At 42.7% G+C, this 17,500-nt stretch overlaps 2 protein-coding genes across 5 annotated transcripts in view; one reads left to right on the top strand and one right to left on the bottom strand.

The window, feature by feature from the left end:
* The window catches only part of LOC122262104 (alkaline phosphatase), a 30,788-nt gene extending 14,891 nt beyond the window's left edge, over positions 1–15,897 (bottom strand). The window contains exon 1 of the mRNA XM_086536337.1: positions 15,749–15,897. The gene's annotated coding sequence lies outside the window, so the exon portion shown is untranslated. The remainder of the gene's footprint in view (positions 1–15,748) is intronic.
* The window catches only part of LOC122262105 (DNA-binding protein SMUBP-2), a 60,779-nt gene that overhangs the window by 23,185 nt on the left and 20,094 nt on the right, over positions 1–17,500 (top strand). The gene's annotated exons all lie outside the window — the stretch shown is intronic.

Here is a 17,500-nt window from a genome sequence, read left to right as displayed (position 1 = left end):
CTCGTCACGGTAATGCTAGTGGTGGTTTCCCATCGCGGAATGTGCAAATCACGGAAGGTATATTCTTGACACGCAGGTCCAGGTGCGTGATTTGGGGGTGTTAAAAAAAAAAAAAGATACGAGGGAATATGAGTGTAAGGAAACGCGAAAGAAATGCAATTTCGTGTTTCCTGTCGTGAGTTCTGTGTCCTGGAAGTGAATATTGGATTCCATTTTTTTTTGTTTAAGGGGGAGGGAAGGATTCTTTGGTTGGATACATTGTCTTTCTATAGATATATATGTAGATAACACGAATACATTAGCACACACGCACACGCACACGCACACGCTCACGCACACGCACACACACATACATAAATACACATACACACATATATACACATATATACACATTTATATATAAATATGACATAATATAATATGATATATATATTCATTTACAGTGTTTTGTCTCCCTCTATCTCTCTCTGTATATATATATATATATATATATGTACATATATACATATATACATATATACATATATACATATATAAACATACATATATGCATGCATACATATATAAACATACATATATGCATACATATATACATACATATACATACACATACACATACACATACACATACACATACACATACACATACACATGCATACACACACACACTCAGACACACATATATATGTATCTATATGTATATGTATGTATATATATAATATATATAATATAATATGATATATATGTATATATAATGTATATAATATAATATGATATATATGTATATATATGTATATGTATATATATCTATATATGATATAATATAATATGACATATACATGATCTATAGTGTTTTGTGTGTCTACACACACACACATATATAAATATATACATACGTATATTATATATACGTATGTATATATATAAATATATAAGTGTTTATATATATTTATGTTTATATTTATGTATGTATGTATGTATATAGGCACCCACACGCACACGCACAAGCACACACACAAGCGCGCGCGCACACACAAGCACACACACATATACGCACACACACACATATATATATACATATATATTATTTATATTTATATATACATATATACATTATATATATTTATATATACATATATATATATTTATATATACATATATAAATATATAAGTGTTTATATATATCTATGTTTATATATGTATGTATGTATATAGGCACGCACACGCACAAGCACACACACACACACACACACACACACACACACACACACACACACACACACACACACACACACACACACACACACACACACACACACACACACACATATACATACACATACACACACATATATACACACATATATATTACATATATTTATATATACATATATGTATTATATATATTTATATATATACATATATATAAATATAAGGTTATATATATTTATATATGTATGTATATAGGCACCCACACGCACACATACACACACACAAGCACACACACACACACAAGCACACACACACAAGCATACACACACACACAAGCACACACACACAAGTACACACACACAAGCACACAAACACAGACACATACATACGTAGTTACGTTTAATTAATAAAATCACTAGCAACCTGTATTTCTGTCACTGCTTTTTTCAACATGTCTCTACGCTGTTTGCTTTTGCGTCTTGTATTCGCGTCTTTACGTGTCGTATTCTTCGTATTTCGATCGAACGATTTGATTATTATTATCATTCTTATTTTGATAATGGTGTTAGTGGTAATGGTAACGGTAATGCTGATAAGGATGAGCATGATTGTAATCATTGTTGGTGGTGGTGATTTGTTGTCTTTGTTTTTGTTATTGTTTTCGTAGATTCATTTTTATCTTAGTTTCGTGCAGAACCGATTAAGTAATAGTAATTAGTGTATCAACACGCGCTTATTCCTTCGCCTCCTCCCTTATACCCATCCTCCTCTCCTTCCTTCATTCCCCCCTCTTCCTCCTGTTCCCCCTGTTTCTCTCCTTCTATTACTCCTCTTTTCCTCTTCCTTCTCCTCCTCTCTTCCTTCTTTTATTCCTCTTCCATTTCCCCTTCACTTCCTCCTCTTCCTTCTACTACTCCTCTTCCATCTCTTCCCCATTCTTCCTCCTTCCCCTCACTTCCTCCTCCTCCTCTCTTTCTCAATATTCTTTTACTCCTCTTTCCCCTCTTCCACCGCTTTCCACACCTCTTCCCCTCTTCGAGTTCCTCCCCCTCCTGGCGTCTCCTGCTTGTGTGGTTGTTACCGGGCGGGGCGATTGATGGGGAGAGGGGGGGACAGGAGAGGTTGGGTGGGGAGACAGGAGGGCATGGGTCGGGGACAGCAGCTGGAGAGGTGGGGATAGGAGGAAGGAGACGGATGGGATGGGAGGGGGTATAGGGAGAGGGTAGCGATAAATTTTTTTGTGTGTGTGTGTGGGGGGGGGGCTAAGACATTGCTCACGTCTACTGCAATTATGATAACTTGGGGAGTGGCCGCGGGTCAGTTTTTGAGCGGCCGCAAAAGGTGAAACAGCCACACTTCCAGGGCGACCTCCTTGATCTATCCTCCCCTCCCGCCCGCCCTCCACCCCTTCTTCTCCCCTCCCTCTCCCTCTCATTCCCTCAGCCTAGTGCCCCTTCACCCTCTCCTGATGCCCCCTCACCCTCTCCTAGTGCCCCCCTCACCCCTTTATCCTCCTCTCCTCTCCCCCCTCATTCCCCCGCCCTCTTCCCCTCCCTCTCCAGAGCACAGGCGGTTGGCTAAATAAGGCGTGCAAAAATATATTCCATCTCCTCCCACCCCCTACACTCCTCCTCCCCCTTCCTTACATACTACTGACATTTTAGTGTTCTGGGGCAAGTTTGTCATGGCTAAGGTTAGAAGTTCTAGAACATTTCTGCCTCTGACCTTTGACCTTCCTCGCTGCCCCCTCCCCCTTTTTCTTTATGGCGAGCTACCGGTCTCTTACCCCCCCCCCTCCCTCTCCCTGGCCGCCTTCTCTATCGTCAGCTGATCATATTGCAGTTTGTCTGTATGTTTCTGTGGGTTTCGGTCGTTTTATTTTAGGGCTTAATGGTTCGCTTCTTTGTCTATTTGTGTTTTTATGTTATCATATCGATATCTTTGTCTCTTTTGCGCACACACAAACGATATATATATATAATTTGTGTGTGTGCATTTGTATGTTTATTTATTTGTTTATGAATTTAGTTATTTACACACATAAACATACACATACACACATACACACGGGCGCACGTACGGACACAAACATATACATATATAAGTATAAACATACTCATACACATCTCACTCTCTATTTCACTCTCATTCTCGAATATTACTCTCACTCTCATTCTAGACCCCCCCCACCCCCACCTGTTGATGTCCTGATCGCGCCGTGATCATATGCATGCAATCTCGTTCAACCTGTCTGGGGGACTTTTTTTTTTTTACTTCACATTTTTCTTCCTCTTCCTCTCGGTCCTCTCGCAACTCCTCGTCCACACCCTTCACGCCCGATTAGATTTTTGGGCGAAAGCGGAATCGGTAAATTGACCTATTCGTTTCGTTCCTTGCGCACGCGGGTTTTTATTAATAGCATTAGTTTTATGGGTTCTCTCTCTCTTAACCCCCACCCCCCCCGTTCCGCTTTTCCGTTTCCCCCTCTTCTTGCATTTCTCCTCTCACTCTTTCTCTCTCTCTCCCTCTCCCTCCCTCTCCTTCCCTTTTCCCTCCCCCCGGGTTCTACATTTTAAGAAGAAACTTAGACACCTAGCGATTGTGATCACGGAAGGGACGAGTGAGAGTGGAGTGCGAAGAAAACGGGTAGTGACACAAGTGGCCGAGAAAGACTTGATTTATGTGTGTTTGTTGAGGGTATACAGTCCTTGTGTATCTCTTTCTCTCTCTCTCTCTCTCTAATCAGAGGCAGATAGGGAGATAGGCACATATCAAGACGATGAAAACTCAGTTCACCAGAGAAGAAAAAGGAATCGGAAAATGTCATAAGAAGAAAGAAACGAAAAAAAGAATAAATAACCAATCTTCGACAACCGCTGAGATTAATCCAGACCACATGCGCCATCCTCGTAATTGGCTCTCCGCATCCTCGCTTGTTGCTATCTATACATCTATCATCTCGGTTCAGCTCTCTCTCTCTCTCTCGCTTAAACCATCCTGACCGAGTGAACTTGACTCGTTTAACCGGTGTTCCGAAACCTCTTCCTATTTTTTTTCTCTCTCGCTCAGTCTCGATCTTTCTCTCTTTCGCTCCTCGATACTGGCTTCCATTGGGCATTGTGCCCTTTGGTTGGTATATACTTTTCCTCTTTGGAGATTCATCACAACAACGGAAGGAAGTTGCATGCCGGCGAGTTGCCAAATGATGTTGATACTCGTTGTTGCATGCGTTTGGTTAAGTATTGATAGCACGTATGTGTGATTACGTGTTTGCTAAGTGATGCCCATATGTATTACATGTTAAAGAGTCGCTTAAAGGAAGATATTTTTAGAGGATCATTTAAGGGTAGTTAAGGAATCCTGTACGTCTTTTCTTTTTTAGGGGGTCCTTTTTTAGGGGTCCTTTTTTAGAAGTAGGATAGCAAAGGAGAATAAGAATAACGATATGGATTATAATGCGAAAAGAAAAAAATAATTGCAATGGTAACACCACTAATGATTATTAAAATAAATGAGTTAAGCGAAGGAAAGCGAACTTTGGTAAATGATCGAGCACATCATTATTTAATTCCAAATACATGAAGATCATTATTTCACGAGCAAAAGAAGTTAGAACTAAATCCCCCCCCCCCCTAATCAACCCGTTAGAAAAAGGAAAAAGGTTAACGGAACGAGATGACCTGGCGCGGCAAGAGGAGCGAACGCGACCGGCCCTCCAGACGTTCCAATAACATTTCGCGCGACTTGTTGGCTTGACGGTGCGTTGGCCGGGCAAGGTCAGATGGAGAGGATGGGGGGTGAGGGGGGTTGAGAAGTAAGGTTAAGAAATGAGGGTAAGAGGGAGAGAGGGTAGGTGGCGAAGAGGAAGGGGGTGAGAGAGGGAGGGTAGGAAGTGACGGAGGGGAAGGGGGGCGAAGGAGGGAGGTTAGGAGTGGCGAAGGGGAAGGGGTGATGGAAGGAGGTTAAGATGTGTTAAAGTGGAAAGAGAGAATCTATAAAAGGAATGAAAAAGTGAGGAGAGAAAGGGATAGGGAGAAAGAATTAGGCGGAGGGGATTGTGACGGGAGGAAGGGGGAGGGAAAATAGGTGATTTTAAGGGGAGATAAGAAGTGAGAATAAAAGATGGAAGATGAGAGTTGGCGAGGGGGAATGGGAGGTAACGAGACGGTATAAGGGAAAGGATGGAAGGGAGAAGAGTGAGTGTGTGAAGCGGGGAAAGGAATGAGGGGAAAGGGAGGGGAGAGAGAGGGAAGAAAAGGGGAGAGAAAAGAGATTTGAAGGTCTAGGGATGGAAGGGCTAGGAAAAGGGTGAGATCGGGAATACAAAAGAGTATTGACAAAGTGGTTGTAAGAAAGCGATAAGGGAAGGGGGAGGGGGGTACGACTGAGAAAATAGCAGACAAAGGAACTCTGACGTTTAAAAGCAAGGGAAAGGAATAAAAAAAGTGAATAAAGAATGCTAAACGAAGGAAGCGAATGTAAGATAAAACAATGAGGGAAGCTGAGGTTGATTACGAGATATTACGAGCAAGAAGCTGAATGAATGGGGGATGAATGAAACTGTGCGTATGTGTGTGTGTTTGTCTGTATTTGTGTGTAGTTAGAATTATGTTAACCAATTATGTGTAAGTATTAATCAAGCAGAAAACGAGCACGACCGAAACAGCATCCATTGTCAGTGGCTCCGATAACAATCATCCAAAGATCGCGACCTGCATTAGTCTCGCTCTCTTTCCGCCTCTGTGTCACCCCCCCACCCCTTCCCTCCTCCTTCCTCCCTCCTCTCTCTTCTCTCCTCCCTACTCCCTCCTCCGACGTGGGTCACCTAGACACATATATTTTCGCCTTTGATCTTTTCGCGTGCGAATACGACCTTTTGCGATTTTCCTGCTTGTTATTTCCATCTAGGCTCTGTGATGACCTTACTAGGCAGGGTACGCTAGGGGGGATGGGGGGATGGGGGTTGGTGTAGCCTAAGGAGGAGTGTGGTGGGAGAATGGGAGGGGGGGGGAGAGGGGAAGAAGTAAGGCTAGTGGGGATGATGTAATAACACTGGGAATAGCTATTGTTTCGTCGAGTGAAACTGAGAGAATTTCTGAGAGAATTTTTTCCCCTGCGACAAAATTTACAGTGTGTTCTAGTTACGTGGGGGAGGGGGGATATTATGGGACCTTATTCCACGTATTTATCACTGTTACCTTGTTGAAATTATTATAATTATCACTGCTATTATTGTTTGCTTATAATATTTAACTCGGGGAAAAAAACCTCCTGCCATATACAATTCGAGCTGAAATTGCAAGGGCATTCGGGTTGCGGACGCGTGTGTCTGTTTATCTTACCAAACGAAACAAGTTTGAGGGGTCACTTGGCCCTTGCTGTGTGACCTGTAGATTTAACATATTGGTTAAATTTTCATGTTGCAACGGAGGGTCCTCGAACCCTTTGATATTCTGCATCATGCAGCAGAGCGAGTTAGGGAGAAAAAAGTGAATATAGCTAGGAAATGTGTTAGCTAATAACGATACTTTTGAGGTAAATGCTCGGAGGGAGGTTGCGTAATATCTTATTTTGTGTGTTGGGGGGTAAGTTTGCGTGGAGAGGTTTACCAAAATCTGGGGCTTATTTAGCTCTTTACGATTGTAGATATTGTTTCTAAAGGCAGAATGAAAATCAGAACGGAGGGGGGGGGGGTAGAAGTAAATAAAGAAAATGTAAAATCCAATCGCAGAATCTGAAATATAGCGGGAATAGCCCATTATTTTATATTGTTCTCTTGTTACATAATACATTCTCAGAAAGGAGAGGAACAGGAATGTAGGACTTTGTGGATCGATTGACTTAAATTTCAGGTTTTATGAACATGTTTTTATTGTTCATGTTGCAAAAAAGGCACTCCCTCTTGTCAAAGAAGGGAGTGGTGGCGAAGGATAATAGAAATGAGAGAGAGAAGAGAAAAATCTCAAAAGAAGAGGAAAGAAAAGACGTGTGCCACTTTCACTGCTTTGTATTGAAAAATATATTGAAATTTTATCATGAAAACGTTCAACGAATACAAATCTTTATAAAACGTCCTTTTCATCGGAATGAAATAAAATCGGCGCTGAGAACAGAAGAACAAATCAACATTCAGAAGCGTAGGAGATGATAACCGATGCGCCTGATGTAACAGAAAATGAACAGTAATAAGCTAGTCCGCTTGCACTTAACAGCTGATACACGTGTAACAAGAAAAGGGTTTGGCTCTCGCGGTGTGAAGATTTCAATGCCGCGACAGAAAGTTATCCGACTTTCGGTTTGTTATAGAAATCACGTGTGTGTGTGTGTGTGTGTTGGGAGGTACTTGGTGAAGAGAGGGAGTGAGTAATAAGGAGAATGGGAGGAAAGAAAAGAGGAGGGTAGAATAGAGGTGATGAAAATGGGAGAAGGGATGAGATGAAAGAAACGAGCTGGGTAAGGTAGAATGAGGGGGAATATATATATATATATAAGTATATATGTATATATGTATATATGTACATATAAATAAAGATATAAACACACACGCACACACACATATATATAAGGGTGAGTGAGAGAGAGAAAGAGAGATCTACGTACTATACATTCATATATAGTGTGTGACCGAAGAGCGAAAAACAAAGACCGCCCCCCTCCCCCCCCGCCTAAAAAAATCGCCCTAAGAAGAAAATACTGTCATTAAGAACCTAGATCCATCAGCAGCGTGCCTCGACAACGAGTCTGGCTGGATCTCAGAGCATGTGAATTCCTTCCCCGAAGACCCACTCATTCCCGAGGCCAGGTCAACAGCCTCGGTCTTGACCTCGGGCCGGCACGTTTCCTCAAGACGGCGTGAGCGAGGTGGAAGGAGGAATGTTGTAGTGGAGGCCGCATTACGAAGATGGCGTAGATGGGGGAGGGGAAGGAGGGAGGGAGAGAAGATGCAGGGCGCAAGGCAGAGGGGGGAAGGGAGAGGGGCGCGGGGCAGAGGGGAGAGAGCGATGGGTGGAGAGGAAGTAGGGAGGGAGGGGGGAGGGAGGAAGAGAAGAGAGGAGAGGCATAGCGGGAAGGGAAGCAAGATCAAGGAGCTTGTGTAAAAACTGGCAGCGGGAGGCGTGGTAGTGTAGTGACTTGGGTCGTGACCGAGGCTGCGAAACCAGTCACCGTACTCTTCACTACCCCTCCCCCCTCCTTCTCCACCCCCTTCCCCCTCTCCCATCCACTCCCCTCCCTTTCCTTACCTCTCTCCCCCCTCCCTCCCCTTCCTCCCCCGTCTCCCTTCTACTCCCCTCACCTTCCTTCCCCTCCTCCGCTTCTTATCTTCCAACCCACCTTCCTTTCCCGTACCATCTCCATCTCTTGCTTCTTCCGCTTCCTCGTTCTCCTTCGCTTTCCTCTTTCCTTGTTTGACCTTTCTCCACCGTCGTTTGCTTTCCTCCTTTTCTCCCAGCAGCTCCCCTCCCTACTCCTTTTGCCCTCTTCTTCTTTATCTTTTGCTCTGCTTCTCATTATCGTCCAATCGCTCTTATCCTTGCATTTAGTTTATCTCTTTCTCTCTCCCTCCTCCCCCCTCTCTCTCTCTTCCCCTTTTATCTCCCCCCTTCTCTCTCTCTCTCTCTCTCACCTTCTCTTTGCTAAGTGTATGATACTGATGCTGATAATGAAAATAATGATAATGATAGTTTACCGATACTGATAATGATCATAATATTGGTATAAAACTATAGAAAAGGATCTTCCAAATATTCAGCGAAAGTGCTCCTCGTGGTCTTGATACATTCCTGTAGTAGCTGCATGAAAGCTGCTGTGTTTTGCTTTGTGTTTCCTTTTATCTTGTTTTTGTTGTCTTGTTATCGCTTGATATTGTTTGTATGTCCCCCGGCCGCCCACGTTGCCTTACCACCCGAGATCAAAAAGGAAATGATTGTAAAGAACTCACCATCGTTTGGATTGTAGTGGTCATGCTACTCCCTCCCCCGTCTACGCGCCCTCCTTCCCTCCCCCGACCCCACGTAGCTACTCGCCCCCACCCCCTATAGACCCCTTCTCCAATCGCGGACAATAATGATCCTTAAGGACAGGTATCCCGTAGGGCGAGACTCCCTTGGAGCACGAAACATATGACGCGGGGCAACGAGACAGCGGAAAGCGAGAGTGGTTTCATTAATATTTTTTTCTTCCCAAATGCATATTGTGTTCTTCCTTCTAGTGCAAGGTGGACCAGTTCTTACCAGAGACACTCTGGCTCTGTGCCGGCACTAGGTGTGTATGGGGGGAGGGGGAAGGAGAAGGAGAGGAGGTGGAAGGGGCAGTGGAGAGGTGGAGAGGAAGGAGAACGGGATGGGGAGAAGAGATGGAGGAGGAAGGGTAGATGGGGAGAGGAAGGGGAGGAGGAAGAGGAGAAGAAGGGATAGGGTGGTGGAAACGAACAATTATTGGCATTCATAATGTTTTATGGTTATGTTGTCACCTTTGTCGGGGAGGGGAGAGGAGACGAAAGAGAAGGGAGAGAGACGAAATTATAAGAAAGAGGAAAGAGAAGATCGAGGAGAGAGAGGGAAGAGGAAAGATGATAACAGAAAATAAGAGATGAGAGTGGAGAGAGAGAGGGGGGGATATATATAGAGAGAGAAGAAAAGAAGAGGGAGAGGGAGAGACGAAATTATAGGTAATAGGAAAGAGAAAAGCGAGATGAGAGAAGGAAGAGGAGAGAGACAGAGAGATGATAAAAGAAAATAAGAGTTGAGAGTGGAAAGAGAGAGAGAGGGGGGTAGAGAGAGAGAAAGAGGGGGGGGGGGAGAGAGAAAGAGAGAGAGAGACAGAGAGATACAGATACAGAGAGTGAGTGAGAGAGAGAGAGAGAGAGAGAGTGAGAGTGAGAGTGAGAGAGAGAGGGGGTGGGTGGAAGGGAGAGAGAGGGTGGGAGGGAGAGAGAAAGAGAGGGTGGGAGAGAGAGAGAGAGAGGGTGGGTAGGAGAGAGAGAGGAAGAGAGATAGAGAGAAAGAGAGAGAAAAAGAAAGAGAAAGAGATGAAGTAGAATTATAAAATGCAATATGCGGAGATGATGGATGATAAAATGTATTATCCAGTGCTATTTTTTGCGAATGAAGTGAACATTAAAGATGCATAAAAGTAAGAGAGAATTTGGAAGGCAAAAAAAAAAAGTATAGAAAAAAGAAACATAACAGAAAAAGGGGGGAGGGGGACATTAGACAAATACAGAATGATAAAGAATGGTCTGCCAGAACTTGCAAGTTGAACCGGATGGTTTTGTAACCTTTTCCCAAGCCTGGTTTGTTTGCTTCTTTACGCCAGTACCTTTTTTCTAATGGCAGTTGAGTAATTGAATAAGAAATACCACAATTCCAGCAACCGAGGGACACGAGAACTAATGGCACTGTGAAAATCCCTTTTTTGAAGTCATTCCTTAGGAAATTAATGCTGAGTATTTTTATGTGACCGCAGGTACTTCCTAGGCATCGGAGCTGGTGTGGTGTTACCTGTCCAGTGTCCGCTTTTTAGGGCTGTCCATTCATGACATTTGCGCTTGTCCGCGTGTGTCTGTTTGCGGCTATGGCTCTACCACTGTATGTGTATTTGCGTGTGGGTGTGCGTGTGTGCTCGCACACATACTATTTTGTTTATTGAACTGTGTACGAAAATGTCCAGTAATTCGACAAGTTCCGCAATAGCACAAAATATGCTAAAACTCCTTTAGATGAGTTCATATCTGTTTTATGCTTATATTTTATTTTGTTTTATTGCAAGTGCGGTCATGGGTCGCGGAGGAGAGCAATGGGATGCCGTTGCATAAAGTAACCCACCGCCGTTTTTTGTCGGCTAGTGGTGTCCAGTGAACAGACAATAAAACGCTTGTCTTAACTAACGGGTTCCTGAACAGGTGACTGCTTCTTTACGAATTAGGTCGATACACTCACCCCCCCTCACACACACCTATAAAGATGGAAACTGTAAATTCCGTTGTACTCGACAGAAACCGATCTCTGTAGATTTAGCTAGAACCATTAACATAACTCTACGGTATCCGAAACCCGCGTTTGAGTGTCGCGGATAAGCAGGAATGCGACCAAACCAATGTTCTGTAAACGGGTTGGGGGGAGGGGAAGGGGTCAGCAGTGGTGTTTGTTAAACATGGCCCGTAATGTCAAAGTTGATCATCACATCCTAAGGTCAGAAGGGAAGGCCAAGACTTGCCCAACTGCCTTTTGATTTCTCAGATTTCTCATTACACGATTATTGCTCGGTATATGACAGGCGCTGTCAGCCACGTCAGCCACGAAAAAAGGTCTTGTGCCTGGCGATGGTGCTGTTCCCAGGGTGCTTTTGTATCTCGGCAGGATTTGTATTTGGTCGTTGTGCTCTTGTTTGGTTTGCCCTGTGCCTTGTTCTTCTTTTACTCTCGATTTCATTATTTTTTCTTCTTCATACACTCCCCCGAATCTCGTTTTAGTAGTCGCATACTCTCTCTCTCATCTATCTTTCTTTCTTTTTTACTTTCTTATTTTTAAAATCATCTACATCCATTTTCTTATCTCTCTCACATGTATATGTATGTATTTATATATATCTTTATCTCTCTCTCTCTTCTCTCTCTTCGCTTCGGTGTGCAATAACTAGAACCTGATAAAACAATACGTGTCACTATCGGTCAACCACTTCTCCCCCCCCCCCACGTTAACCAACTTGGCTTAAATCTCGTTAATCTGGAATATATGATTAAAAAGATCTATATACGGCTCTATTAACCATTATACCTGATTACTTCGCCTGTAGTCATCTTTATTGATGAGTGAAGGTGGTAACGCAGGGTAATATATTGGTTTATTTATTGTGTGTGTGTGTGTTTGTGTGTGTTTGTATGTGTGTTTGTGTGTGTGCGTGTGTGTTTGTTTGTTTATGTATGTATATATGTGGTTGTGCTCCAGTTAATGTAAATGCGAAGTGTGTACATATTATCATGTACGTAACTTTAATATCCCAGGGAGGTTTTCAAAATACCAACGGTGACAACTTGCGTCAGGCTGACCTTAACCTGACCAACCCACGCGCACATGCACGCGAAACACGCACATGTATCGCTTCCACGACGGATAGGTACACAGAAAATAATATGCAAGTACTTGCTCACATGCACGAAAGAAGAAACGTTCGTTTGTACATGTGTTTACCATGATTTTCTCACAGTTCTCTCTTTCTCTCTGTGTGTATATGTAAATGTATATACGCACACGCACACGCGCACACACACACAAATATATATGTGTTTGTATGTATATATATGTATATATATGTATATATAGATATATATACATATATATGCATACATATATGCACGTATATGTAAATATATATTATATATATTATATATATGTATTATATATATATATATTTATATATAATTTGTGTGTATATATATGTATATATATGTATATACAATTATATTTATACATGTTTATATATATATACATTATATATATATATTTATTTATACATATATATATACATATATATACATTATATATATATACATATATACATAGATTTATATACATATATATACATATATATACATTATATATATATACATATATACATAGATTTATATACATATATATACATATATACATATATACATATATATACACATATACATATATATACATATATACATATATACATATATATATAATACACACATGTATTTACATATGCAGCTGTATATGTATATCTATGATTCGCAAATACATAATTAATTGATAAATCGCAGTTACCAATTTGGTTCGTACTAGTAGCTTTACAATTGAAGGTCAGACATTGCTAATTGAAACGGACAACGGCTATAAACGGTGCATTAAAATCACTTCACCTTTTTACTGTTCGAGTCGACATTTAAAAGGTGTAGCAAGTTGACCTCTCCTTAGATAAGGAGATTGCGTCTCCAAATGAGAGTGAGAGAGAGGGCAATAAGGTTATGAAAAGATAGGAAAAGAGAGGAGGGGAAAGTCAGGGAAAGATTAAGAGAGAGAGGGAATAATGAGGAAGAGAGCGAGAGAGAAAATAGAGGGAGTAAGGATAAGCCAGATTTGCGGAGGGAATGCTTCGCCGGGCTTATATGCACTAAGGCGAATGCTGACTCGATCTGAGCTTGGTCTTGACTCAGCGTGCTGCCCAACCACGGCAGGAACCGCTAGGCGACAGTGGAAACTCACGAACTTGGACGGGGCTCGATCGGACTACGGGGATATGAGACCGACACGCTAGCACTGTACTCGCCTGGTGGCTGGAGAGGGAGTGAGTGAGACAGGGAAGAATAGAGAGAGTGGAGACGAGAGAGATGAGGGAGAAAGCGGAGGAGAGAGGATAGAAAGAAAAGAGGGAGAGTGGAGAGAGAGAGGAGGGTAAGAAGAGGGAGAGAACAGAAAAGGAGAGAACAGAGAGAGAGGGAGAGAGAGGAATAGAGAGGAATAGAGAAGAGGGAGAGAGGAGAGAGAGGAGAGAGAGAGGAGAGAGAGATGAGAGAGAGAGATGAGAGAGAGAGAGAGAGAGAGAGAGAGAGAGAGAGAGAGAGAAAGAAGGGGGGGGGGCGTAAAAGTGTGTGTGAGGAGTGAGTGAGAGATGAAAATTGAGAGGGGGAGAAAGAGAGAGAAAAGAACAATAGAAAATGAAGAGGCGAGGAGAAGGGTAATGGTGACAATCAAAATAGGTGTTTTTCGTGATACTTATTGCATAGTAGCCCTCCTAAAAAGTGCGTGAATGCGAAAGAATAATTTTGCAAAGCAAAGTTAACTAGATGACATATCTATCCCTGTTGAGTAAAACGTTCATACTCTTCTTTTTCCTGACAACAAACTTGAAATGTGCTTTTGGGAATGTATAGTTGATAGTCGAGGACCGTACTTGAAAGGTAAAAAAAGAAGGAAAACAACAACCCAAAAAAAGTCACGCCGCAACTGACATTTAGACAAATACCTATTCATCTCTCTGACACCCCCATGCAAAGTGTCTGTCTCCCTTTTACAGTTCTGTTTTTTTTAGCTGAGACACAAGGGGGGGGGGGCATTACGTAGAGAGGGAAGATAATGGAGTACAGTGTATTACAGATGATGGCAATAGTAACCGTTAGCCGTTGCTCTGACTCAACAGAAAACGGGAGCGTTCTTGAGTAAAAAGGATTTTGTTGTTCGAATCTGGTAAACCGTGTTAATTATTGTTGTTTATTAGCGTTTTAGTGTTTTCTGTTGCAAGTGTGTGTGTGTGTGTGTGCTTGCGCGCGCGTGTGTGTGTGTGTGTGCTTGCTCGCGTGTGTTTACTTGCGTGCGTGTGTGTGTGCTTGCGTGCGTATGTGTGTGTGTGTAAGTGTGTGTGTGTGCTTTTGTGTGTGTCTATATGTGTGTGTATGTGTGTATGTATGTGTGTGTGTGTTATATGCGCCTTTTGTATAAAATAATTGCGTGTCTCATTTCGTGTATCAATATGGAAGCGTGCGAATATTACTTGATTTATGAGAACAAGATTTTTTTTTACTGAAATATAAGTACAGGATTAATTTTCACCACTTTAAATTGTTCATTGTGTTTGTGTGTGCTTGTGTGTGTCCTCATGTGTTTGTGTGTGCGCGTGTGCTTGTGCGTGTGCGTGCGTGCGTGTGTGTGTGCTTGTGTGTGTGCGTGCATGTGTGTGTATGTGTATGTGTGAGAGAGAGAGAGAGAGAGAGAGAGAAAGAGAGAGAAATAAATACACACGTGTGTGTATGTGTGTCTTACACCTGATCTTATACGCGTGCATGTCCATGTGTATGTGTATCCCCCCCCCCCTCCGATTTTCCATGATCCTGCTCTTTCTTGGCGTGTAACCTCTGACACAGCCTGGTCACCTCATGAAGGTCTTACACTCTAGTCTAACTTGTCTTTGAAATTGACATTTTCTTTGAAAAAAAATTATGATCAGCGGAATTGGCATACTTAATGACAAAACTTGTACGGTTATAATCAGAATTAGTGATGCAAGACTTTTGACAAGCTAAATGGACACGCATGTGCTTATATAAAGTCTCTCGCTCTCTCTCTCTCACTCTCTTTATTTCTTTATTTCTCTCTCCCTACCTCTTCCTCTCCCTCTCCCTCTAACACACACGCACAAATACATTCAAACAAATACTCATACAAACCAACACAAGTCAGGTACAATCACATACTAACATATCGCCCCTCCCCCCAAAAAAAAAAAAAAAAAAAAAAGATAACAGACAGCTATCTACTCAAACACACTGCCATATATCTGGCCCCAGACACTCAGTTGTAGTTATTGTGATATTATTGTATTTGAAAAACTATGATAAGAATAGTAATTGTGATTAGATAATGATAATAATAATGATGATGATTATTGTTATTATTATTATTATTATTATTATTATTATTATTATTATTTAAAATAATTACAATAATAACATTGACACACACACGCAGCCCGCCCCACGCACACAAGAAAGTATCCTTCCCGTTTCCTCCCAAACCTTTGGCACCGAAGTTGAACGACCGGCGGCGTGTTGCAGGCCCTCCTCGTATGGCAGGAGACTCGGGGTTTTAAGTGTGTGCACCAGGGCGTCCTATGGCAAACTGGCGTCCCGGAGTAGCTGACATGCGTGGAGGCAACGAGGGAGGGAGGGACGGAGGGAGGCAAGGACGGAGGGAGGGAGGCTGGCCACTCTGCTTGTGTATCCTGGCCCGCCCGCCCGGCCGCCTGCCTGCTTCGTCGCTTCGGCATCGGCATCGCGTGTAAAGGTGGACGAGCGCGCTTTGGTCGCGGAGGGGGGAGGGTGCTTGGAGGAAAGAATTGTTCGTCCGTTTTTTGGTTGGTTGGGTTGCTTGTTTTTTGTTGTTTTTGTTGGCGTTTGGTCTTGTTTTTCTGCACGTAAAAAATCAGGATGCACACCATCTTCATAATCTTGATCTTGATCTTCATCGTCGCTGTCATCATAATTATCTACATCGTCGTCATCATCATCATCATTATCATTATCATCATCATCATCATCATCATCATTGTCATTATTCCCTCCATCGCTGTATCATCATTATTCCTTTCATCACCATATTCCTACCTCCATCATCATTATTCCCTTTTGTCGTCTTTGTCATCCGGATTCTCTTCGTCGTCATCATCATCATCATCATCATTATCATTATCATTATCATTATCATTATCATCATCATCATCATTGTCATTATTCCCTCCATCGTTGTATCATCATTATTCCTTTCATCACCATATTCCTACCTCCATCATCATTATTCCCTTTTGTCGTCTTTGTCATCCGGATTCTCTTCGTCGTCATCATCATCATCATCATCATTATCATTATCATTATCATTATCATTATCATCATCATCATCATTGTCATTATTCCCTCCATCGTTGTATCATCATTATTCCTTTCATCACCATATTCCTACCTCCATCATCATTATTCCCATTAGTCGTCTTTGTCATCCGGATTCTCTTCGTCGTCATCACCATCGTTCATCATCGCCATCTGCATCGTCAGCGCCACCATTCCCATCGTCAGCAGTAGCAGCACCACCTGGCATCATCATGTTCACCATGACTTATCATATCGCCTCGGCAGTATCATGCTCCGTCCATCACCACGACTAAGCTTCAATCATCGCTCGGTCAATGTCGACATCATATTAATCCACCTCCCCTCCCCTCCTCCCCCAAAGAAAGACAAAAAGATGGCAAGATCAAATGACCCGAATTCTTCCAACCCTTCTCTCTCTTTCTCTCTCTCTTTTTTACTCCCGCCACCCTAAATCTGATTCTAAATCGTCGCCAGATTCGATTTCCTCGGGCGTAGTGGGATGCGAAAGGTTGCTGCGTCAGTCCCTCCTTTTCTCCTCTATTCTGTCTCTCTCTCCACTTCACGTTTTCCTTCTTCAACCCTTTTTCTTTTGCATCTACTTCCCCTTTTTCACCATCTTTGTCTCCTCCGTTTCCTATTCCTTCTCCTCCTCCTCCTCCTCCTCCTCCCCAGATGACATGACCTTGTCCAAAGAACTCTCCGGCGACTAGTCCAGCGCCGGCCCGGTCGCCATCTCCTTCACCTTTTCCTCTCGGGCCGTCCGAAAGACATCATTCCGGGCGCGACGGCTAAAGAAATCGTCGAGAGGTACCTGTGATCTTTATGGAGGTGGGGTAGGGGATGAGGGGATGGGGGAAGGGAAAAAATCCCCCTCCCTCACACATTCTTTGATTTTGTGAGATT

This window comes from Penaeus japonicus, unplaced genomic scaffold (assembly GCF_977035675.1).
Source record: "Penaeus japonicus unplaced genomic scaffold, GWHDUDI00000001_assembly GWHDUDI00000004, whole genome shotgun sequence".
Classification (NCBI taxonomy): Eukaryota; Metazoa; Arthropoda; class Malacostraca; order Decapoda; family Penaeidae; genus Penaeus; species Penaeus japonicus.
Note: the sequence above shows the minus strand (reverse complement) of the source record. Positions and strands in the feature narration are given on the sequence as shown.